This window comes from Schistocerca cancellata, chromosome 9, assembly GCF_023864275.1.
Source record: "Schistocerca cancellata isolate TAMUIC-IGC-003103 chromosome 9, iqSchCanc2.1, whole genome shotgun sequence".
NCBI lineage: Eukaryota > Metazoa > Arthropoda > Insecta > Orthoptera > Acrididae > Schistocerca > Schistocerca cancellata.
Window position 1 is genome coordinate 280,970,443 of NC_064634.1, and position 27,396 is coordinate 280,997,838.

Here is a 27,396-nt window from a genome sequence, read left to right on the forward strand (position 1 = left end):
ACGGCTAATTGTCACAAGTTCACACAGTATGTAAAATCGTCACCGCAAACACTCGATATACGTTTCAGGTTTTACTGTTCACCTAATAATGCACGACCTATTGTTAACACAGCGGACGCACTGTAATTAATTGTTCCTCGGCATATCACCGTCTTTCACGCCGAACTTTGCAACGTTTCTCCACCCGCGAACCGGCCACGATACCACAACTCGCACGCTCTCTATCGATAGTCGTTCGCTCTCTCTCTCTCTCTGACACAGTACTTCTCCTAGCCTAACCTAAGATTTACAAAGCATATAAAATCAGAACATTCATATTCGTACAATATAAAACACTAGCAAAATGAATCAAGAAACAATGTGACGTATTAACAAATAAAGAACAATTCAAATACACTCCTGGAAATTGAAATAAGAACACCGTGAATTCATTGTCCCAGGAAGGGGAAACTTTATTGACACATTCCTGGGGTCAGATACATCACATGATCACACTGACAGAACCACAGGCACATAGACACAGGCAACAGAGCATGCACAATGTCGGCACTAGTACAGTGTATATCCACCTTTTGCAGCAATGCAGGCTGCTATTCTCCCATGGAGACGATCGTAGAGATGCTGGATGTAGTCCTGTGGAACGGCTTGCCATGCCATTTCCACCTGGCGCCTCAGTTGGACCAGCGTTCGTGCTGGACGTGCAGACCGCGTGAGACGACGCTTCATCCAGTCCCAAACATGCTCAATGGGGGACAGATCCGGAGATCTTGCTGGCCAGAGTAGTTGACTTACACCTTCTAGAGCACGTTGGGTGGCACGGCATACATGCGGACGTGCATTGTCCTGTTGGAACAGCAAGTTCCCTTGCCGGTCTAGGAATGGTAGAACGATGGGTTCGATAACGGTTTGGATGTACCGTGCACTATTCAGTGTCCCCTCGACGATCACCAGTGGTGTACGGCCAGTGTAGGAGGTCGCTCCCCACACCATGATGCCGGGTGTTGGCCCTGTGTGCCTCGGTCGTATGCAGTCCTGATTGTGGCGCTCACCTGCACGGCGCCAAACACGCATATGACCATCATTGGCACCAAGGCAGAAGCGACTCTCATCGCTGAAGACGACACGTCTCCATTCGTCCCTCCATTCACGCCTGTCGCGACACCACTGGAGGCGGGCTGCACGATGTTGGGGCGTGAGCGGAAGACGGCCTAACGGTGTGCGGGACCGTAGCCCAGCTTCATGGAGACGGTTGCGAATGGTCCTCGCCGATACCCCAGGAGCAACAGTGTCCCTAATTTGCTGGGAAGTGGCGGTGCGGTCCCCTACGGCACTGCGTAGGATCCTACGGTCTTGGCGTGCATCCGTGCGTCGCTGCGGTCCAGTCCCAGGTCGACGGGCACGTGCACCTTCCGCCGACCACTGGCGACAACATCGATGTACTGTGGAGACCTCACGCCCCACGTGTTGAGCAATTCGGCGGTACGTCCACCCGGCCTCCCGCATGCCCACTATACGCCCTCGCTCAAAGTCCGTCAACTGCACATACGGTTCACGTCCACGCTGTCGCGGCATGCTACCAGTGTTAAAGACTGAGATGGAGCTCCGTATGCCACGGCAAACTGGCTGACACTGACGGCGGCGGTGCATAAATGCTACGCAGCTAGCGCCATTCGACGGCCAACACCGCGGTTCCTGGTGTGTCCGCTGTGCCGTGCGTGTGATCATTGCTTGTACAGCCCTCTCGCAGTGTCCGGAGCAAGTATGGTGGGTCTGACACACCGGTGTCAATGTGTTCTTTTTTCCATTTCCAGGAGTGTAGCTCTGAGCACTATGCGACTTAACTGCTGAGGTCATCAGTCGCCTAGAACTTAGAACTAATTAAACCTAACTAACCTAAGGACATCACACACATAGATGCCCGAGGCAGGATTCGAACCTGCGACCGTAGCGGTCGCTCGGCTCCAGACTGTAGCGCCTAGAACCGCTCGGCCACCCCGGCCGGCAAAAAACAGTTGAAATAAATGATACACACGTACTATGACAAGGTAATGCACAAAAGACTTTCGGGGAAAGCAATGTCTTTACAGACTTCAAGGAATATTCTCTCTTCAGACACTACATTTTCATGAGCTTCCGGTGGATGGCAGCGCTATATGTATCCTACAAAATGGCGTCTGTAACGGAGCTGCGTTCCAAGTAGAGTTCCTTTCGGTATCGCAAATCTTCAGAGGCACTTTGAGAAAGTCATTGGATGAGGCGTGTGATGTCATCACAACAAGGTCACGAAAACGTGTCCCGTCTCCCGCGTGCTGGTAGGCCGCTCACAGTTATGACTCCTGCAATGTTGCAGCGTGCGGACGCTTCCATTCCAGGTGATCCAAGCATCCCAATCAAACACCTCGCTGCTCAACACGACGTCATTGTTGCTAGTGCTGACACATTCGTCCACCAGTGCACTCAAACGGGTGTGCACGCTGGGTTCTTCGCTGCCTAACGGAGGATGTGGAGAACGGTTTGTGCGGCACTGCTTGCGCGTTACAAGGCTGGTAGTGACAACTTTTTGTCGAACATCGTCAGAGGCTATGAAACAAGGGTTCATAGAATCGGATACAAAACGGCAATAGAGTGACGCCACAACACCTCTTCTCCGAAGAAAACGTTCAAAGCCGCTCCCTCAGCCGGCAAAATCGCGGCAACAGTGTTCTGGAACAGTAATATAGATATTCTGTTTGATGTCCTCCTCAGTGCGCAACGATCGGCTCTGAAGCGTGTCGTGCTACCCTCAGAAAACTGAAGCGTGTTTGCCGTCACAATAATTCGAACGAGCTTCTCATTCTCCATGACAACTCAAGCCTGACAAAAGTCTGCGCATCCGTGAAAGGCTCGCAAAACTTCACTGAATTGCTCATCCTCATCCAATCCATAGTGCGAATCTCGCACCTCCCGACTTCCACCTGTTTAGCCCAATGAAGAATGAACTCCGCGGGAAGCAGTACCAGGATAATGGGGAGGTTATTCATACAGCGAGACGTTGGCTCCGACGTCGACCAGTAGAGTGGAACCAAGCATACTGGTCCTCCTAGTAGGGTGACGTAAGGCCGTCGCATTGAACGAACATTATATTGAAACAGATTTGTTTTTGGAGACGGTCCACCTTGTTGAGCAAAACACAGTTTTTATTTAGTTTTTATTTCCCACACATGTTTCGCTGAAGTCCCGACATCATCAGTGAATTTTTTGTTATCTTCCATAAAAGAGGAAAAATGCTTTTTACCTCTTGCACACAAGTAAATTTGAGATTTTAAGGCAATATTTACATTTGACGTACATGTGCAGACAAATAAATGATTACAATTTCAGAAAAACTGTATGATTCATTCAAGAGAAAGAACTTCATAAATTGAGCAAGTCAATAACTCGTTGATCCAGCAGCAGCTCTTATTCAGTGAGTTATACGGCTTGGAATTGATTGCCAGAATCGTTGGATGTCCTTCTCAGGGATATCGTGCCGAATTCTATCCAGTTGGGGCGTTAGATCGTCAAAATCCTGTGCTGGCTCGAGGACCCTTCCCAGAATACTCCATACATTCCCAACTGAGGAGTGATCTGGTGACCTTGCTGGCTAAGATAGGGTTTGTCAAACAAGAAGACAAGCAGTAGAATCTTTGACTGAGGGCGGGCGCCCATTATCTTGATGGCGTGGAAACCCAGAATGGCTTGCCATGAAGGGCAACAAAATGGGGTGTAGAAAATCGTCGACGTAAAGCCTCTTTAAGACCGCCGCAGATGTCAACCAAAGGGGTCCTGCTAAGAAAAGGAATGCCACTCCAGACCGTCACTCCTGATTGTCGGGCGAGATGTTGGATGACAGTCAGGTTGACATCTCACTGATGTCCGGGGAGTCTTCAGATACGTCTTCGCGGCGTCGGGGCTGGAATCTCATTGACTGTAGTAGAATTGCTTCGAACTGAGCCCCGATCACCAGCGAAGACGTGTCTGCTGACCCCCTGGGCAGTAGTGTGATATCAACCTGACGGTTACCCGCCGTGCGGCCTGACAACTGAGACTAATGGGCTAGGATCCCATTTCTTTTAATGACAGGACGCCTTTGGTTGTCCTACGCGTCACCCTTGAAGCACACTGTACGTCGACGATATTCTGTGCCCCGTTTTTTTTTATACTTCATAGTAAGTTATCCGGACTCGCCTTTCACCAAGATAAAGCCCGCTCGCTCATGGCGAGAGTCCTTACTGCTTGTCTTCGTGCTTGCGGAGCCCTAACCTTGAACAGCAAGGTGGCCAGGTCTCTCTCCAGCAGTTTGGAGCATTATGGCCAGGGTCCTGCAGTTATCTGTGAATTTTGATGACATAACTCGCCAACTAGACAGAATTTGGCACGATATCCCTCAGGGGCACATCTAACAACTCTGCCAGTCAATTCCAAACCGAATAAGTGCTTGCATAAGGGACAGGGATGGACCAAAGTTTTATTGACTTACTCTGGACTAGATCAACAAATTTTTCTGAAATTGTAAATATTTGTTTATTTGTGAAGGACTACAAATGTCATTCGGATGCATGTACTAACTGTGTAATTACCCATCAGAATAGGTTAACATGGTGTGAGAGTTAATTTCAGTCATAAGGCACGTCATAATTCTGACGTAGGGCTTGTCTCTCGCCATGGGAGTGACGTCACAAAGCCACTATAGTAAAATCCTCAACCTCAGCTGCACTTTTGTTGACGGTATCGACGGCTGTAGCTAACAAACACTTTGACAGCTACAAATATGCATACGTTTCCAAGAGGAAGCTGTACTGCTTTTTCTCAGGGTGACGATGGCAACACTGACACAGCAAGATATTTCAGTACATCGATCTCATGTTGTTGTTTATGTACAGAACAATAATGAAGTAACATTATTCACAGATTTTGTTCGTTATTTATAAAATTAGAAAAACAAAAAACGCCTCAATCAGCAAATGAAACGGTGAGCCTGAAACTTTAGACAGCAAATGACTATAAAGTAAGTATGTTCAGGAATGATGTGGATTTGAAAAGCTACTATATTAATGGGGGCTCAAATATATGTCATTTTAAGTTAGCTCTATGTAGACCTCAACATTACTGAGCGAAACTGTCGGACGTAAAAGTAGCTCCCATAATGATGGCGGTCTAGGTAACTGTGTAGTGGCCACCTGTACATGTTCAATATTTGGCGCTTGGGATAAACATTATGATTCAATCCCTACTGGCTTCTTCTGATTCCCGTAAGTAACAAACAGGAACAAGAACAAGAAAACAGGAACCATTTGAGCTGCGAAATGCGTGAATTTGCGTCAAACACAACATGCCCGTTTCTTGTTATTGTCTGGAAACAAATTGAGAAGGGAAGCTTACGGCTATTAATGATTTAGCTTTATCTGAACATGTTATTAAAACCTACTACTCATTGTATCGCTGTGTTTGCTTTATAAATATAGCGGCATAACATACAGAATCCGAACATGGTAGTATGACTGGGATATTGGTGCGCTCAAGCAAACAGGCGCGCACCTCTTGAAGAAGAAGATGGAAGAAGCTGTCAGGGCCAACCGCGTTCTGCGAAACAGGACTTGATCGTCTCGTCTCCCAGTGGGGTAAATGTCTTAACGCTTGTGGTGATCGCTTTTAAGTGGAACCATTCAATGGTTCCGTTGTGGCGGGTGTTTAGTTTTCATTTGACTGCCCCTTATAATATAAGTGGGCCACCAACAAGTGTCAGCGTGCGAATTATTCAACGAAACATAATCGATGTGGGCTTTCGGAACCTGAGAACCACTCGTGTACTCCTGATGTTCACTCGTACACACTGAAGCGCCAAAGACACTGGTACAGGCATGCGCATTCAAATGCAGATATATGTAAACAGGCAGAATACGGCACGGCGTTCGGCAACGCCTATATAAGACAACAAGTGTCACCTGCAGTTGTTAGATCGGTTACTGCTGCTACAAAGACAGGTTATCAAGATTTAAGTGAGTCTTAACGTGGAGTTACAGTTGGCGTGCGAGCGATGGGATACAGTATCTCCGGGGGAGAGATGTAGTGGAGATTTTCCCGTACGACCATTTCACGAGGGTAAAACATCAAATCTCCGACACCGCTCCGGCCGGAAAAAGGTCATGCAGAAACGGGACCAACTACGACTAAACAGAATCGTTCAACGTGACTGAAATGCAACCCTTCCGCAAATGGCTGCAGATTTCAATGCTGGGCTATCAACAAGTGTCAGCGTGCGAATCATTCAACGAAACATCATCGATATGGGCTTTCGGAACCTGAAGACCATTCGTGTACCCCTGATGACTGCACGATACAAAGCTTTACATCTCTCCTGGGCCCGTCAACGCCGACATTGGACTGTTGAAGACTGGAAACATGCTGCCTGGTCGGACGAATTTCGTGTCAAATCGTATCGAGTGGGTAGATGTGTACGGGTATGGAGATAACCTCATGAATCCATGGACCCTCCATCTCAGCAGGGGCTGTTCAAGCTCGTGGAGGCTCTGTAGTGCTGTGGGGCGTGTGCAGTTGGATTGATGTGGGACCGCTGATACGTCTAGATACGACTTTGATGGGTGACTCGTACGTAAGCATCCTGTCTCATCACCTGCATCCATTCATGACCGTTGTGTATCCCGACGGACGTGGGAAATTCCAGCAAGACAACGCAACGCTCCACACAACCAGAATTGCTACAGAGTGACTCCAGGAACACTCTTCTGAGTTTAAACACTTCCTCTGGTCACCAAACTCCTCAGGTACGAAATCTATTGAGCAGATCTGGGATATCTTGCAACGTGCTGTTCAGAAGAGATCTCCACCCACTCTTGCTCTCACGGATTTATGGACAGCCGTGCAGGATTCATTGTGCCAATTCTCTTAAGCACTACTTCAGACATTAGTCGAGTCCATGCCACGTCGTGCTGTGGAACTTCCGCGTGCTTGCGGGGGCCGTATGCGATATTAGGCAGGTGTACCAGTTTCTTTGGCTCTTCAGTGTGTATTTAATATAAGCTTCGTTTCTCAAGCGCAGAATTCCCCAACCACTGCGGATGATTATTTCATGGGGAGGGGAACTGCACTCAATGTTTGTGATGTTTGCGATTCCATTTTATATTTTTGCGGTTAACTGAAAGTAGAGAAGCTAGAGCAATTTTACAGACCGCTGGTTTTCGGTTACTTATTGTGAATGTGTCAAAACAGTAATTTTTCTTTAGTGCAGACTGTTCCCCAACTTTCTCTCACCAGAACCGAGTGTTTAAAGCAGTTGCTATTCATTACATATAAATAATGGTGCTTAAAATAAGGAAACTTGGTAATGCTAATCGCGGATGTCTGCCGTGGCTTCAAATTTATTCTCTTGCCGCGCAAGCTACGGCTCACTAGTCGCTAATTGGTTTTACATCGTCAACGGTGCGTCTCTGGTCGATGAATATCTGGTAAATTTTGTTTTATCCAACCTCCCCTACCCTGCTTCAACTTTATTACACGATTGCTTTTTTTGTTTAGGAAAACTGTAACAAGGTTCATGATGATCTGCAGAGGACTTACACTCGATGAAAGCCCAGGCTGTTCACCCAAACTACAAACAAGTTATTGCGAGAAACTTCCCGGAAAGACACATTACAGGTCGATTACGCTGTTCGCGAAATATTAGTGGTATCACTACCAACCGTAATATATCCAAGTGTTTACACTCCGAAAGACTTAACCTGAAACAAGTAGATAAAACCAATTGTAGGATAAACAGATGCTAGACGGATTTATTGGAAAAAAAAGAAGACACGCCGTCTAGCTGAGAAACAGGCGACCTCCGTCCCGCACCATACAGTGCTTCGTAGTGTAGCATTAGATATAGATATAAGGTCAGAATCAAAGCATTCAGTAGTAGCTATTATGGACTGTAATATCTAATGAGTACCTCTGCAAGATATCGAGCAGATGCTACAACTCACACACTAATTATTAGCTATTTACTAAAACTTTCACATGTTAAGCAACTAACTTTGTAACAATTAGTGTCCACACATACGACATCTATTTGATACTGGCGTTGACGCTTATAATATAAGTACTTTGTTCATTGCAAGATGGTATTTTCACATCAGAGCACAATTGTCTTTAACTAGCTGTAAAGTTCAGAATAACTGTTCTATTCGCACGCAGCCGGATCTTTGCTATGATGATGTTTTTGTCGTAAGCATTGATTGGAAGTGGCCGCTGATTACATAGAGACTGGGCTGTTACATAGAGACTGGTGCAGATTACATAGAGATTGGGCTGAGCGGGCACTGCGACCGGCTGCGGTAAGGAAACATAGGGTTGTGTCTACGCAGACGTCTCCGATTCGTTGACGTGTCGACAAGCGATTACCTTTAAACGCGGTGTCGTCGTGAGGACGTTCTCTGGGACGACACCACAGTAAAAAATGGTAATAAAATTAGCGAGAGCCGTAGTTTTTATTTTTTTTGATTCGATGTGCAGAAACGCAGATATAAAATACAATAAAAACCGTATGGTATAGGGAGCGCTGTATCTTTGTCTAACACAGCTGTAAGAAAGTGCAAGGGAAATATAAATCGAAGGAAGGAAGACTGGGGTTTAACGTGTCGTCGACAACAAGGTTATTAGAGAAGCAGGTACTGCGTGGATTCGGAAAGGATAAGGAAGTCAACTGGCCGTGTCTTCTTCAATGATACGATACCGGCATTTGCTTTAAGTTATTTAGGGAAACCGCAGAAAGCAGTCTCGATCTCCAGACTGCAACCTGAACCGCTCTTCGGAGTGTGAATCGGTGCGGGATACGTATGATTAAAACAGTACTTATGTGTCATTAATACTGGCTTTTGAACACTAAGCCACTTCATTTCTTTTAAAAAGCTCCTCAACTGACATTTTGATAATGACTATACGCGGTTTGTCAAGGCTGTGTATTAGTCCGTAACTTGTTCCGTATATTTTTATATTTGTTCAGATCCAAGCACTATTGTGAGGACTTATTTCTAAATAATCTTCTATTCGCAGCAATCACATCTCATACTCAAGATGACCTTCAAAGGCTTATGGAGGAACTTGCTTCTGCATACAAGCTCTTCTCCGTGACTATGACTGTAAAAAAGACTGTAACTACGAATAAGGATATACAGAAGTGCCTGCCATAAAATTAGAGGGCTCCTAGTTCAATGTAGTCGACAAATTCTGCTACCTCGCGAGGTGCCGGGGCTTGCAGTGTATTTAACACTAAATTCTTCTAGTATCTTCTTATGGAAATGATGCTGTAAGTCCCCCCTTTTCTAACTCCGACTTCTGCTGTTGCACATGGATTAAGAAGAAACGCGAACTAACTGTAATCGACCCTGCAACTGGTGTAGAAAAGAGTTTGGCACCTGCAATAATTTAATTTGATAAAGGAAAATTTCATTAACGTAGTGAGAAATGAAAGGGTTGCTCTACCGATCAGCAGAATGAAAGTTCTGTGCAAAATACACAATTTGATTTATTGTGACTAACTCAAAATAATAAACAAAACACATGAAACATCTACAGTACGTCAAATTGGATACTCAAATAAATGTTGTAAAGGTGAAGTTGTCCATAAACTAGATTGTGACATTTATGACCAAGTGGTATGCGGAGCCAATTCCTCGCAACTCAAATCTTAAGAGAAACACCCAACCAACCCAACATTAATTGCTGCTACAGTAGTGAGAACTCAGACAATGAACACCCAAGACAGAACCACGTTAGAAAAGACGGGAACAGGGGCGCTCTGCTGAGCTCTGATTGTCACATAGCAAAATTCCCTAATCTGCCGGTGCTGCAGACATACATCACCAAGCTGTCTTCTTAACTGCAAGGACACGATCTTGCATACCAGGGGCGATGGCTGGTTGCTTCGACGTCCCGTCGTGGTGATGTTATGTCGCGAGTATAGCCCGAAACAAATTATCCTGGTCTGGTTGTTCCCGACTAAAGATTTCCTAGCAACACAAATACGCCTCTGAGGGACGCGAAGAAGGCTCGCTACACAATCACAGACGGTACAGTGATTGATTTTAACAAGCGAAGTCACACAGTAACTCCGATACAGTCAACTTTAGTCAAAACTGCTCAAGACGGACAACATAGGCCGCTTGTACGCAGAACGCTCAATTGCCAACTGTACTCGGAAAGTTACGTCGAAGTCGAAACTTCAGCAACTTCGTCAAACAGTTACAATGAAATGAAAGTATACTATACAGTCAACGTAAGGCAGGCTGTCCAGAGCAGCGAGAGCTCATTCATGTAACCTATTCCGACCGAAATGCGAGAGCCGACTCCCTCAAGAGCACCCGTACAAGCCGAACACAGAACATTCCCGCCCCCACGACCGTGGCCGTGGTTAAACGTTCCAATCAGCAACTCGAAAACCGGCGAAAAATTCCACTGTATTGCGAAGCACTACTCTTCCACCAATGGAGATACTTGGCGCCAATTTCTGCGCCGATTTTGCTACGTCACGGGGCTATGCCCTGAGCAAGCCAATCACAGTGACGATTTTGCAGAAAACGCGGGAATTTGCCCGCCAAGACTGCCTGGGAACACAAGTCACTCCCACGCCTCGCTGGTAGCCCGTCAGAAAGTGTTTCCACTAAGTTTCTGCGAAGTAACGGAATCTCTAGCCCCAGCTGCTCCTTCAGGCCTTCAGGCTGGACAGCATCCACTCGACTCCCTCACACCCGTCAGCATAACCCTTTCAAGATCAGCTGAACCCGCCTGTCACCGGACCACCTGGGTGACGAGAGACACTGCGTGGGAAGTCCGCTTGTGAAGCAATAGCAACTTTTCACCACATGCAATTAGAGAGGAAAATATTCGTATCTTCTGAGTACTCAATACTAGCCTTATAATGACAGTACTCGGCCATACTTCCTTAAATCGAATTACTCAAAGTAAGATATAAATATGAGAGAGAGCAAGTCACTGTGTACATCTTAAAGACATGCGACCTCTCAACCTCCGTTCGCTGGTGTCGGAAAAAAAAACTTTGCGTTCTGCCTTACGGCAGGTCTTGTCATGGGGGAGCCTCGTCAGTGAGGTCCACCGCATTAGCGTCTTGGGAAGTGATTCCAGTGGTGGTTTCCCGTTACCTTCCACTGATGACAATGAGGACAACACCCAGTCCTCGAGCGGAGAAAATCTCCGACCCAGCCAGGAATCGAACCCAGACCCCTTGGCGTGACAAGCCGCCGTGCTGACCACTCAGCTATCATTTTTTTTTATTTTGTTTGGTACTGTTCGTTGCGTTTGGCCCGGGCGGACATCAGATGAAATCCGTTCAAGTTCATCGTTGATCCGTTTACTCAGGATTTTTTTAATTTAATTTTATTTTGTTTTATTTTTTAAATTACTGAGGGCAAGCAGCCCCCTGACCGAACACGCTGAGCTACCGTGCCGGCAGCTATCGGTCCGGACTGGTGTCAGAAGATCCTGCTCTAGACGGCAAAGTAAAAAGAAGAATTGGCAGAGAGGCGAACACATTCGGCGACCATTAAAAAGCTTGTCTATCAAACATGCGTGCTGAGCACCCTTCTGTGAGGTGCTGACACTTGGACATCAAACGCCAAACAAGAACGCAAGGTCAACGCCTTCCATCTGCGTTGCTTACGAATCATTCTAGGTATAACAAGGAGGGACCACGTGACAAATAGGATGGTCCTGAATGCTGCGAAGCTACCGGATGTGATAGTCACTCTCAAGGAAGATGGTCCGCCGTAGCTGGGAACTTTACATTGTATGAACTACTCCTGTCTTCTCCGAAGCACACTACTTAGTGAGATAGCACATGCCAAAACACCTGATGAAAGACCCGCTTTGCACTTCAAAAACTGTGTCAAGCGCGTTATGAATGCAATTAATTTTGACAGCAGCAAGTGGAAGGATATCGACAAAGATTACAACAAATTGAGGAAACTCTTCAAAGACGGCAGAACGTACTACGACGGCGCCATTCTCGGCAATTCATCTACATCTACATCATATTCCGCAAGTCACCCAATGGTGTGTGGCGGAGGGTACTTTCGATAGCACTAGCTGATCCCTCCAACCCTGTTCCACTCGCGAATAGTGCATGGCGAGGATGACTGTCGGTAAGCTTCTGTATTGTCTCTAATTTCTCGAATTTTCTCCTCGTGGTCAGTACGCGAGATGAACGTGGGAGAACTAAAATGTTGTCCGACTCCTTCTAAAAAGTGCAGTCCCGAATTTTCAATACTAAATCTCTCCGTGATGCACAACGCCTCTCTTGTAACGTCTGCCAGTGGAGTTTGTTTAGCACCTCCGTAACTCTCTCTCGCCAGCTAAACGATCCCGTGACGAAACGCGCCGCTCTTCGTTGGATCTTCTCTATCAGTTGTACCTGATAGGGACCCCAGAGAGATGAAATATACTCAAGAATCGGGTGAACAAGCTACTTCTTCCGTGAATGAGTTACATTTACTTAAGATTCTTCCGATGAATGAGAGTCTTGTATCTGCTTTTCCCACAATCTGTTTTATGTGGTCATTCCACTTAAGGTCGCTCTGGATAATTACGCCTAGATATTACGGCAGACGCTGCCTCCAGCTGTTTGTCATCAATGGTGTAGCTGTACAGCTAGCGAAACGAGCGTTTAGAAAACGGCTTCTGACGAACTCCTCTTTTTGGTGTGGTGAACACTTTCCCCACTTGCGGGTGCCACCTGGACTCAAACACTGGACCAATGAGTCACCAAAGAAAGTGCCTATATGACGCTACTTGAATATTCCGTTAGGAAGTATAGGCCTTTGATTGATACTAGGTTCTTTTCCTCTCGTAAAAACAAAAATCGTGGGCACTGCTATGATCAAATTCATGTCATCCAAGCCAACAGTTCGGCTATCGACATAGATTGTACACAATTTCATATTATCTTGCTTCATATGCTCCTATCATCAAAAAAGAAGGTACAATAGTGATAAGAACTTTTGTTGCCTGTTAAATATTTATAAAAAATTATTATTTATTTTGTAAACAGGTTTTGTGAGTGTCTGTAAGTTAAGATAATCAGTTGCGCAAGAAAGTGCACGCCATAATTTTAACTGTAATGTCCGAAGCTACGTCTTTGGTAATGGTCTCAAACCGGTAATGAATGCGCTTTTGTACAGTGTATAAATAAACAGTGTAAGAGTTGAATGTTTTGTTTTCTCTTTTTTTACAGCGAATTTAAACGCAGAAAAAATTAGCAACATTTATCAAAAACGCCTCCTGAGGTCTGTTAAGAAGCTATTTGGTTCGAAAGAGGCAGACTGGGTCCTTCAACAGAATAATGGTCCGAAATATTGTAGCCGTCTCTGTACAGCGTGGATACAAGACGATGAGGTGTCCACGGTCGATTGGCCTGCAATGTCTGCGGATGCAAATCAGATCGAAAATGTTTGGTCGTGTATTAAGATGAAGCGTAAAGGAATGCCAATATATACTTTGAAGTAGCTATCATATAAAATCAGGACAACATGGAGATCGTTACCGAGAGAACATGCAGAACATCTCGTGGAAAGCATGACAAAAACTTGCCTAGCTTTAATCGATAGTGGCGGCGATTGGATAGCTATAAGGTAATTCTGCGATTAGTGATAACACGTATATCATGTAAACATACATTTTTAATAGTGCTTTTAACGGCGTACAATTTCTCGCGGAACTGACTGTAGGTCGCTTTAACCACCGCTAGGCTTGTGTGTAGGACTCTAGTTTGCCTCGTTTGCTTCCGTCTGCTCAGTACCGCTCTTCCCCAGCAAGCACTACGCACTTCGAGCTCATGAGAACCTGCTGTTTGTTCTGCGTCATCCTTACTTGGATGAGGGTTCTTCAGAGATGAGACCTGTTGTCTTCGTTTCCGTTTGATGATGCTGTAGCCTCTAGGTGCTTCTAGAACGAGCTTTTCTTTTTTCCAATAGCTGCCATCATTGAACAACATCCCATGCATTCTGGACACGTTGTGACAAATTTCGAGCAGTTGTAGAGCGTGTGTTGAACAACAATTGGAAGATCGGAACCTTTGCCCATAAACGTCATCCAAAGACGCTACAGAGTGTCGAAGCTGTAGCTATTGCCGCCTGTCGCTAGGCCACCCCTTCGACAGTAAATGTGACTTTGTACTCTGACTGACTACAGACGAAAAGCCTACCCGTGTTTATTATTCAGTGATCGGTACTGATTACCATGGCTGCCTGTGGAGAAGATGCAATTAGCTGCTGCGCGGAAAGACCTTGTCTCCTACGTATGCGGGATACTGTAGCCTCAGTGGATGACGGTTTCAGACCCTTTTAAATCTCCCATGTTTATTCGGATGCAGGAGAAAAATGAACTGCAGACGCAAACCAATGTCCAAAACCGTCATCCACCGAGGCAACAGAGCATCGTATTCATAGGGGAAAACGCCTTTCTTTGCAACTAGCTCCATCTTTTCCACTGGCGGTCGTGGTAATCGGTCGTGATTACTGAATAACAAACAACATTGTGAGACGTCCCGCCTAAAGTCCGTCAGAGTATAAAGTAACATTTGCTGCCTAAGGGGTGACCTAGTGGCTCGAGCCAGTGTCTATACTTCGACACTCTGTATGATCGTTGGATGACTTTTCCGGGCCCGATTTGATATCCTTGACTTGCTCCTCAAGACACCCTCTACAACCGCTCGAAGTTTGTAGCAACTTTTCTGGGACATCCTGTACACTAACGAGTCAAATCACTATTGTCCACTTGATAGCGTGTTGGCCCATCTTTGGAAAGCAATACAGTAGCAGTTCCACGTGACAAGGGTTCGAAAAGTCCGTGATAGGTTTAGGGGACATCAGTTATCAACAGGTGGAACACTGAATACCCTCAAATTACAGGCCGGTGGTTTCTGGCCCGACAGCGTGCCTCATGTAATCCATAAGGTTCAGACAACTCGAATTTGGTTGCCGAAACATTAACGTGAACACTGTCATGCTTCTCAAATCACTGTAGCAGGATTCTGGCCTCGTGACGCGGACAGCCGTTCTGCTACAAACCGCCATCGCTCTCGGGGATGAGATGAAGCTTGAAGGAATGCAGTAATGTTCACGAAGCCCACGGCTCTCATGTTGCCTTCGATAGCTTCCACGGGTCCCATAGGCACTCAGGCGGATGTCACCCATAGCATAATGCTGCCACCTCCTGCCTGCGTTCGTGGAGCGTTGGATGTTTCGAGCAGTGAGTCTTGCTTGGGTAGCTCAGTCCGTGTCCGCCACCGGTAGCTGAGCGGTCAGCGAGACAGAATGTCAATCCTAAGGGCCCGGGTTCGACTCCCGGCTGGATCGGAGATTTTCTCCGCTCAGGGACTTGGTGTTGTCCTAATCATCATCATTTCATCGCCATCGACGTGCAAGTCGCCGAAGCGGCGTCAAATCAAATGACTCACACCCGTCGAACGGTCTGCCCGACAGGGAGGTCCTAGCCACACGACCGCAAAAAAAGCTCAGTCGGTAGAGCACTCGCCTGCGATAGGCAAAGGTCCCGAGTATGAGTCGCGGTCCAGCACACAGTTTTAGTCTACCAGAAAGTGCCATTACGTATGTTTCTTCACCTATACATTTCACCCTACAGGATTCGAGGGAGTTACAAATGGCTATGAGCACTACGTGACTTAACATCTGAGGTCATCAGTCCCCTAGAACTTAGAACTATTAAACCTAACTAACCTAAGGACATTACACACTTCCATGCCTGAGGCAGGATTCGAACCTGCGACCGTAGCGGTTGCGCGGTTCCAGCCTTAAGCGCCTAGAACCGCTCGGCCACAACGGACGGCCAGGGAGTTACAACCCAGTGTCACTGATGTAAGTTCCATTTCACATCTTTCTAAACCTAACCTTCACAACACAGTCCTGGGGCGTTAGAACCTGACAATATTGATCTAGGTTCTATTTCACATGTTCTTTCACCCAACTTTATTACACATCGAAGAGCTGGAGAGTTATAACCTGAAACCATTGATCCATGACCCATTTAACGTGTTCCTTGACCTACCCCTATCAGACACTCCTTGCTGGGAGTTAGAACACAACAATTGACTTATGTTCCATTCCACTTGCTGCATAGTCCATCCATATTACACACTAATGAGCTGTTGAGTTAGAAACTGATGCCATTGGTCCAGGTACCATTCCTGGTAGTCCTTCTCCCACATGCTTCGCACAACACGCTCCTGTGACGTTAGAACCTGGCTCATTGATCTAGGTTCCATCCCACGTGATCCACTGCCCATCCTTATCGCGCACCATGCTGCTTTGGAGCTATAACCCAACGCCATTGATTAAGTTTCCATTCGACATGCTCCTTGGGCCTCCTCATCTCAAACAACAATTCTGGGTAATTGAGATCTAACAGCATTGATCCAGCTTCAAATCCAGATGTTCTTTCGCTCACCCGTATTGCACCAGACTGTGCTGGGGAGCTATAATCTGCTACTGCTGATCCAGCGTTCATTCTAGGAGTTCATTCTTCCATACATATCGCGCCAGACATCAATGACTAGGGTTCTGTTCCACACGTACATTCACCCATCCTTACCGCTGCGGAGTTAGAACTTCACGCCATTGGTCCAGGCTGCATTTCAGGTGTTCTTTGACCCACTCTTGTCGTGCACCACTGTCTTGGAGAGTTAGATCTCGCTTCCATTGAAGTATATTCCATTCCTGGTGAACATACACCCACACATTTTGCGTAAGACGGTGCTGGGGAGTTAGAATCTGACATAATTGGTGTAGGTTCCATTCCATAGGCTCATTAGCCCACCTCATCACATACCGTAGGACTGGAGAGTTGGAACCTGACGCCACTGATCCAGTTTCAGTCACACGTTTTCCTTCCACCCCCGCCCCCCACTCCCCCCCACCCCCTTGTGCCGTACGAGGGTGCTGGAGATTTAGAACGGAACGTCATTGACCTAGGCTCCATACATGGTGTTCCTTCGCCAACACTTATCGTGCAAGAAGGTTTTTGAGAGATAGAAACCGACGCCATTGTTCGAGGTTTATATCTTCTGTAGCCCTTATCACACACCACAGAGCTGTGGAGTTTTTACAGCTGCTTGAAATGGCTAGAGGCCAAAGCGATCGTATGTAAAGAGTCGATTACTGTATGGGTCGGCAAGGCCTACCGAATTGCTTCAAAAAGCAGCTTGTTGTTTTTCGTTTTCCTGGTGGTACCTATGGACCGTAACTTTTAGGTCTGCCATTAGCCACCACAATGACAGATGGTCATCGTTTTGTCTCTCAAGATAGCGGTTCAAATTTCGATTTTGCTACTGTGGCGGCCGCCTATTCGGTAGCCGATTTCCCATGCTAACGCCCCTTGTCGTCGTTAAGTAACAGCGAGTTCAGTGGTTAAGCTTGAAACGACTCTTCGAAGCACGGTCATAGAATTTACAACGTACGCAACTCACTATGTGCCGTTCATCATTTTACTCTGTGGTAAAAACTGTTTCATTTCAGCTGTATCAAAATTTGATAAAGAATATAGTTTCTGAATCGATCGTTTTCCTTTCGTTCCCAACCACTTCTTCTGAGCTTTAATAGTTTCTGGCTGTATATCGCTGTTTATAAGAAGGTTGCTAGATTGTCCTCATTTAAATTAAGTGAGAAAGGAAAATAGTTTTCTAAGAGCACTACCAAAAGTTCTTGTAATATTTAGTTGTTGATTTCTTGCATTGTCCACACACCCACCGTTGACACTTAACAGGGCACTCAACCAAAATCGACCAAACTCTTGTTTCTGCGCTAGCAGTTACACTTGCAATTAAAAGTTCACCACATTAATATAAACATTATGGGTACTTGTAAGTAATAAGCAAACGAGGTGCGACAATAAAGTAATGAGACTGATGTGAAAAAAATGTTGCTTACCGTTTTAGTCAAGTTTAGTTTGTCTCCTTCAAAGTACTTCCCTTCTGATTCACACACTTTTTCCAGCGCTTCTGCCATTGATGGTAACATTTCTGGAACTCATCTTCTGTAATATCGCCATCTTGTGTTGTTTGAAAATGGTGTCTCTTGACCGCCGTTTTGACTCTTGGAAATAGAAAAAAGTCGCACGGAGCGATATCTGGTGAATAAGTTGCCTGTGGTAATACAGAAATTTGTTTTGAAGTTAAAAATTGCTGTACTGACAGAGCAGTGTGGGATGGCGCATTGTTCTGATGCAGAATCCAATTATCAGCAACGTTAACACGGACACGAAGAACTCTTTTACGAGATATTTCCAAAATTTCTTTGTAGTAACGTTGGTTAACTGTTTGTCCAGGAGGCACCCACTCTTTATGAACAATTCCTTTGGAATCAAAGAAGCACAAAGTCACTTTTGACTTTGACATGCGGGCTTTCTTTAGTCTGGGTGATCCCTTTGAGCACCATTGCGAACTTTGGAGTTTTGTTTCTGGATCGTACAGAAAAAAACAACTTTCATCACCAATGATAACACGGCTCAACAATTCTAGATTGATTTCCATTTGCTCAAACAGATCGGCTGCCACATTTTTCCGTGTTTCTCACTGTTGTGATGTGAGATTTTTGGGGACAATTTTTGGACAAATCTTTCTCATATCAAGATCATCAGTTATTATTAGACGAACCGTTTCTCGATTGATGTTCAGTTCTTCTGCCATCATTTTCACAGATAATCTACGATCAATTTGTACGAGTTCACACACCCTGGCCAAGTAGCCATCCGTCCATGAGGTTGATGATCGTCCGCTGCGGTCTTCATCTTCAGCATTCGTTCTGCCTTCACTAAACATTTTATGCCAACGAAAAACTTGAGCTGTTGACATAACCTCCTCTCCAAAAGCCTTCTGAAGCTTACCGTAAGTTGTCGTAGCGTTTTCAGCCAATTTAACGCAAAAAGAAATGGCATACCGTTGCGCAATATTATGCGGTTCCATTTCCGTGACGAGAGACACAAACAGGTGTTAACTTATTACAGCACAACTCACGAGTGAGCAGTTGCATCGATGTGCCACTTGGACTAGAGGCAGCTTAAAGACCAAGGTCAAAGGTATTGCGACTACGCAAGCCTTTAGGGTTGCCACATCTTGCAAAGAAAATCAGTCTCATTACTTTATAGTCGCACCTCGTCATCCACATACAGTTTGTAATTTATTCTGTTCTTTGAAACAACAAGACACTATTTTGTAAGTGCAGCTTGATGAAGCATTTTAAAACCAAGGTTGTGGTACCTTTCAGACCTATTTATAGACATGTAACCAAATAATTAAAATTCCCACAGTAGCCACAACTGAAAAAAATTTCTTCGTATGCCTATCATGTTGCATGCATAATTTAGTGATTATTACTAATTATTTTCATAGGCATTTCAACTGGGTTTATTTCAACCAGAGAAGTACAATGATATGCCAACGGGCTTGACGCGATAATTTGTCCGGCTTGGCTAGCACTTAAAAGCGGGTCCGCCAAGCGCAATTGGCAAGCGGGGTGCACTCAGCCCCTGTGACGCCAACTGAAGAGCTTCTTGATTGATAAGTAACTTCTTCGGTCACAAAAACTGACAACGGCTTGGAGAGTGGTGTGCTGCACACATGTGCCTCCATATCTGCGTCCTGTGACACCCGTCAGCTGAGGATAACACGGTCGGTCGGTACCACTGGGTCTTACAAGGCCTGTTGGACAGAGTTAGATATATACAATGATATGGCTCAAAATGACAAGCCTAAACTCAATTTTTAAAATTTGAATAAAATATTAAAAACATCCATTAAATCCGTTACTCACTCAATTATTTCAGTATATGATCGTGATGGTCGCAGGAGATGTGGCACAGTTTTAGGCTTCTTGTTGTGATGAATGGCCGTCGACCAGGTGGACATTAATTCCAGCGATGCGTGAAACTCGAGCGGTGCATACAGTCTTCAGCGCTAGCCAGATCTTGGCGATGCACATGTAACAATAAAAGAAAACATTTTACATTTTTGTCTCAAAAATTTTGATATAATAATAAAACAATATATGAAAGACCATACAACGAGCAGTTGACAGAACTCTCGGTGATTGTGTGCAACTTGTTTATCACAGCCTCTGTCATAGCAGCAGGTGGTGGTACACAGCTGTGTCCTGCAGTCAAAAGAGTATGGAGAACAAAACTAACATATCATTTCCTAAGCATAATTGTGTGCTCTTCCTGTGACTATTGTCTCGGCAGGTTCGGTTGCCGGATGAAAGGAGGTTTTCTTCAGCCTGGAATTGATGGGTTGGTTTTTCACTTAATCTCTTTTATATTGGTAGTAGTCAGGGATGACGAGGCTCATCTCAAGGGCGAGTAATTCCCTTGAAGTCCCGTGGTTTCTGTCGCTCACAGGGAAAATTCTAAAAATTCTCAAACAAACCACAACACCAGCGCGAACGGGAATTGGCCAATGAAATTTCTTGCATACGGCCACTGAGTCTCATTGACCGAAAGCCGTGAATGTTAAATAGTTTGGTGGAGCGGTATGGAGCTCACGAAATGGAGTCAGCAAGCAGTTCTTGTGGGATTCGTATGGCAAATCGTGGGCCTAAGTGGCGGAGTTCGTGGTTTTCATTTTGGAAATCTTGTGTTAGCGATCCTCTCTGATCTACCCGACTATTTTTCAGGCGCAGAAAGCCTACAATGTGTTATAAAAAGAGTTCCCACGCATGGGCATAGAACTAAGCTTAGGTACTTTCCTGTTCTCCTCTGCCAGTATTGCAGATAAGTAAGTAAGCATGGATTTGTTCGGTAGAACAGAGATACCTCAGAGCAGATCATGGAGTTATTAGCTACCTGGTGATGGTGCTGGATAGAAGTGATGGGCATTGCTAGCTTTAATTCATCCCAATGAGTTTCATTTGTTTCTTCGCAAATTTGAGCGCCTGTGTTGAGTGACCTCCTCCCTTTTTACTTTTAACTGTTTTCCTGTTTTGTTATTATGGTAATTATCAAGGCCAACTGCTGATAGCTAATTGAAGGTGACGTACCGAACTTTTAGCAGCGGACAAGGTCGACTCCAGTGATCGCAACTAGTAAACTTCCATGAAAGAAGTTAGATTGATTCAAGGCTTTTCTTTATTAAAGTTTCAGCCTCTCACGCGGTTCAAAGCAAGGTTGATGACCGTTATTTACATGGAAATGGATCAAAATTAAATGCCTCCTGTGTCATAACAGTTTAGTGATGAACAAGTAGGAGAGGAATTCGAACCATCTCATACGCACAAGTAACGTACAATGTAGTCACCACGCATTTCCACATTGACTCAGTACCACACATACGCTTATTATCAAAATTATGGTGGTGAGTAATACCAATCGAAATTTGTGACTGGACTGACGATTTATTTAGTGGGAAGGACGCAGAAAGTTTTCTTGGATGAAAAATCATCGACAGATGTAGACGCAACTTCTAGTTGGAAGGGTATTGAGTCCATTGGTGTTCACGTTCTACATTAATGGCTTTGATGACCATGACATCAATGTTAATTATAACTTCCAACTTTTGAAGATGATGCAGTTATATACAGTGAAGTAAAATCTGAAAGAAGCTGTACAAATATTCAGTCATACCATGATAAGATTTCAAATTGGTGCAAAAGTTGACAACTTGTTTTAAATGTTCAGAAATGTCAAACTGTACAGTTCACAAAAAACGTAGTATCCTATGAGAATAGTGTCAACGAGACAGCTTTAATAGGTAAACGTATACAAATCCCTGGATGTAATACACTGTAGGGACATGAAATGGAACGATCACATAGGGTCAGCTTTGGATAAAGCACGCAGCTATCTTCAGTTTATTGGTAGTATACTAGAGAAATGCGGTATCTCCAAATCATTCGTGCAAGTCATCCTAAAATATTGCTGAAGTGTGTGGCATCTGTACCAATTACTGCTAACGGGGGATACGTAATAGGTACAGAGAAGGGCAGTACGAATTGTCGCTGGCTTATTCGACCCGCCGGAGAGTAGCAAAGAGATGTCGGCTTTAGTTTATGAGTCTAATGTATACCAAAACCCTCTACATATTGATCCCGTAGGTATAGTGACGACAGAACTACATTAATTACAGCACACACGGAAACGTTTAAACAGTCATTCTCCCGCGCTGTGTATGTTAATGGAACGGGCAAACAAACAACATAACCACTACACTGGGACGTCACACTCTACTCTGCACCTTCAAAATAGTTCGCAGAGTATATATGTAGATGTAGAGGCACACATCTGCGCCATCGTTGAACCAAGGAATCAAAACCAATTTGGAACAATTAAGGGTTTTCTCTCTTGAGCCACAATTTAAAGCTATTTTAAACTAATCCATGAAGACAGTGTGTAGGGACGCTCTAATGGACCTCAGCAATGTGGGACGTTGGGTGAAGACGTTTGGTAATACTAACCAAGAACGAGCTGATGAATAACGGACAAAGAAGCAAAACCAAGAATGTTTCCAAACTGGTTTTGATGTCTGTGTTCAACGATGGCGCAATAGTGTACGAGTGCATCGTGACTATGTTAAACGATAGTGTTGTATGAAGCACAGTTAAAGCTATAATCTGCACTAATTCCGCTGTTTTATACACATTATTAATTTTTTATGACACAGGACAAATTACTAATTGACCCACCTCCTTGTTTACTTGGTAAGTTATCAGTGAAGACAATGAAACTGGGTGCACCAATAAGCTTGATATTAAATCGCGATGCAGTAACTCGTGTAGTTCGTCTCACGCGCCGCACATCGCCTAGAGTGCGTAATACAGGAAATGTACTCGCAGTTGAGAACACGAAGCGCTGTCGGCTGTATATTGGAATACCGACAGTGAAAACGTGTCTTTTGCCCAGACTGGAACCCGGGTTTCCCGCTTTACGCCAGCGGTCGCCTTAACCACCTCGGCTATCTGTGTACGAATAACAGCCAGATAATTTCCATACGTCGTCGTTTGTGTGTCCCAACGTGCACTCGTACTCTATGTAAACGTTGCATCGTAGTTCTAAATAACATACACACTGCTATTTCGTAATTATTCGCCAATACCAGGCCCTAGACTTTCAATAAAAATGACCTTCCCGGATGGTAATATATCAACCCTACGAGCGCAGGTTGATATACACGAACGACGATATATACAAGTTTGGGGCTGGCTGTGATTCCTGCACGGATAGCCGAAGCGATTAAAGCGACTTCTCACGTGAAGCATTCAACCACAACCACCGTCGTACCTTAGCAGAAGATCTTGCTGAAAACCCAAGGATATTCTGGTCTTACGTAAAATCGGTAAGCGGGTTGAAGGCTTCCATCCAGTCACTCACTGATCAGTCTGGCCTGGCAAAGGAAGACAGCAAAACGAAAGCTGAAATTTTAAATTTAGCTTTTGAGAAATCTTTCACGCTGGAGGATCGTACAAACATGCCGCCGTTTGAGTTTCGTACAGATTCCCGTATGGAGGACATAGACATCCCTGGGATTGTGGAGCAGCTGAATGGTTTGAAAATAAATAAATCGCCAGGTCCTGATGGGATTCCAATTCGGTTTTACAGAGAGTACTCTACTGCATTGGCTCCTTACTTAGCTTGCATTTATCGCGAACCTCTTGCCCAACGTAAAGTCCCGAGCGACTGGAAAAAAGCGCAGGTGACGCCTGTGTATAAGAAGGGTAGAAAGACGGATCCTCAAAATTACAGACCAATATCCTTAACATCGGTTTGTTGCAGGATTCTCGAACATATTCTAAGTTCGAATATAATGAATTTCCTTGAGACAGAGAAGTTGCTGTCCATGCATCAGCACGGCTTTAGAAAGCATCGCTCCTGTGAAACGCAACTCGCCCTTCTTTCACACGATATCTTGCGAACCATGGATGAAGGGTATCAGACGGATGCCATATTCCTTGACTTCCGGAAAGCGTTTGACTCGGTGCCCCACTGCAGACTCCTGACTAAGATACGGGCATATGGGATTGGTTCCCAAGTATGTGAGTGGCTCGAAGATTCCTTAAGTAATAGAACCCAGTACGTTGTCCTCTATGGTGAGTGTTCATTGGAGGTGAGGGTATCATCTGGAGTGCCCCAGAGAAGTGTGGTAGATCCGCTGTTGTTTTCTATCTACATAAATGATCTTTTAGATAGGGTAGATAGTAATGTGTGGCAGTTTGCTGATGATGCTGTGGTGTACGGGAAGGTGTCGTCGTTGAGTGACTGTAGGAGGATACAAGATCACTTGGACAGGATTTGTCATTGGTGTAAAGAATGGCAGCTAACTCTAAATATAGATAAATGTAAATTAATGCAGATGGATAGGAAAAAGAATCCTGTAACGTTTGAATACTCCAATACTAGTGTACCGCTTGACACAGTCACGTCGATTAAATATTTGGGCGTAACATTGCAGAGCGATATGAAGTGGGACAAGCATGTATTGGCAGTTGTGCGGAAGGCGGATAGTCGTCTTCGGTTCGTTGGTGGAATTTTGGGAAGATGTGGTTCATCTTTGAAGGAGACCGCTTATAAAAAACACTAATACGACCTATTCTTGAGTACTGCTCGAGCGTTTGGGATCAATATCAGGTCGGATTGAGGGAGGACACTGAAGCAATTCAGAGGCGGGCTGCTATATTTGTTACTGGTGGGTTTGCTCATCTCGCGAGTGTTACAGAAATGCTTCAGGAACTTGGGTGGTAGTCTCTAGAGGAAAGGAGGCGTTCTTTTCGTGAATCGCTACTGAGGAAATTTAGAGAAGCAGCATTTGAGGCTGATTGCAGTACACTTTTACTGCCGCCAACTTACATTTCGCGGAAAGACCACGAAGATAAGATAAGAGAGATTATGGCACGTACAGTGGCATATAGGCAGTCATTTTTCCCTCGTTCTGTTTGAAGAGGGAACAGGGAGAGAAGATGCTAGTTGTGGTACGAGGTACCCTCCGCCACGCCCCGTATGGTGGATTGCGGACTATGTATGTAGATGTAGATGTAGATCCGACTGACACAAATTTTCACTGTCGCCATTCCAGTGTACTGCCTATAGTGCTTCATATTCGCAATTGCGAATATATTTCCTGTATTTTTTTAACTGATGTCGCTGCAGTGACAAGCATCCATGTCCGAAGGAACATTGCGTCGTACTTCTGAATAACACAGACACTAGCATTTTCTACACTCCTGGAAATTGAAATAAGAACACCGTGAATTCATTGTCCCAGGAAGGGGAAACTTTATTGACACATTCCTGGGGTCAGATACATCACATGATCACACTGACAGAACCACAGGCACATAGACACAGGCAACAGAGCATGCACAATGTCGGCACTAGTACAGTGTATATCCACCTTTCGCAGCAATGCAGGCTGCTATTCTCCCATGGAGACGATCGTAGAGATGCTGGATGTAGTCCTGTGGAACGGCTTGCCATGCCATTTGCACCTGGCGCCTCAGTTGGACCAGCGTTCGTGCTGGACGTGCAGACCGCGTGAGACGACGCTTCATCCAGTCCCAAACATGCTCAATGGGGGACAGATCCGGAGATCTTGCTGGCCAGGGTAGTTGACTTACACCTTCTAGAGCACGTTGGGTGGCACGGGATACATGCAGACGTGCATTGTCCTGTTGGAACAGCAAGTTCCCTTGCCGGTCTAGGAATGGTAGAACGATGGGTTCGATGACGGATTGGATGTACCGTGCACTATTCAGCGTCCCCTCGACGATCACCAGTGGTGTACGGCCAGTGTAGGAGATCGCTCCCCACACCATGATGCCGGGTGTTGGCCCTGTGTGCCTCGGTCGTATGCAGCCCTGATTGTGGCGCTCACCTGCACGGCGCCAAACACGCATACGACCATCATTGGCACCAAGGCAGAAGCGACTCTCATCGCTGAAGACGACACGTCTCCATTCGTCCCTCCATTCACGCCTGTCGCGATACCACTGGAGGCGGGCTGCACGATGTTGGGGCGTGAGCGGAAGACGGCCTAACGGTGTGCCGGACCGTTGCCCAGCTTCATGGAGACGGTTGCGAATGGTCCTCGCCGATACCCCAGGAGCAACGGTGTCCCTAATTTGCTGGGAAGTGGCGGTGCGGTCCCCTACGGCACTGCGTAGGATCCTACGGTCTTGGAGTGCATCCGTGCGTCCCTGCGGTCCGGTCCCAGGTCGACGGGCACGTGCACCTTCCGCCGACCACTGGCGACAACATCGATGTACTGTGGAGACCTCACGCCCCACGTGTTGAGCAATTCGGCGGTACGTCCACCCGGCCTCCCGCATGCCTACTATACGCCCTCGCTCAAAGTCCGTCAACTGCACATACGGTTCACGTCCACGCTGTCGCGGCATGCTACCAGTGTTAAAGACTGCGATGGAGCTCCGTATGCCACGGCAAACTGGCTGACACTGACGGCGGCGGTGCACAAATGCTGCGCAGCTAGCGCCATTCGACGGCCAACACCGCGGTTCCTGGTGTGTCCGCTGTGCCGTGCGTGTGATCATGCTTGTACAGCCCTCTCGCAGTGTCCGGAGCAAGTATGGCGGGTCTGACACACCGGTGTCAATGTGTTCTTTCTTCCATTTCCAGGAGTGTATGTTGATTCAGGCTGGGTCCAAGTAAGTGACATCGCGTGAAGCATCGGAAGCTCCGAGGAACTAACGAAATGAACATTTCTAGAGGTTATCGGAAAAGACAGAAGACACATAGTCATGTGGGTGCCGCAAAACATTTTTGAGCTGTTCGCTTTTAGTAACGCTACCAGGCGTGCACGTTCAGTAGAGCTGAAGAAGGGCCGTTTGCTGAGACGCGGTTCGCCATGCCGCCGAGCGCCGTCAGGGGAGTAGAGAGGGACGCATCGGCGAGCGCAGTGGAGCGGCTCGGCGGCGTGGCCGCTAAGTGTGTGCCCATGTCGGGACACGCTCCACCGGCCCGCGGCGCCCATCACCGCCCACCGGCTACAGGGCGACGTGTTTACCTGGCAGTGCCGCATCTGGCGACCGTTGCAACAGGCCATCTAGGGGTGGGGGGACACCATATGTCCTCGGCGACTTCCGTGCTTTGCCAGCAGAAATATGCTGCAATTTGAGAAACTGCTACTGCATAGTGGAATCGATGAAATTCAGTTTATCCACACATGGACTATTGTATTTACATTTATCTTGACCTATTTTTTTTATTTTTACTTATTTTGTATTTATTTTACTTATTTATTTCTTGAGTAAAGACCTGCTGCTATATATAAACTAATGGCTACTAAAATTGCTACACCACGAAGATGACGTGCTACAGACGCGAAATTTAACCGACAGGAAGAAGATGCTGTGGTAT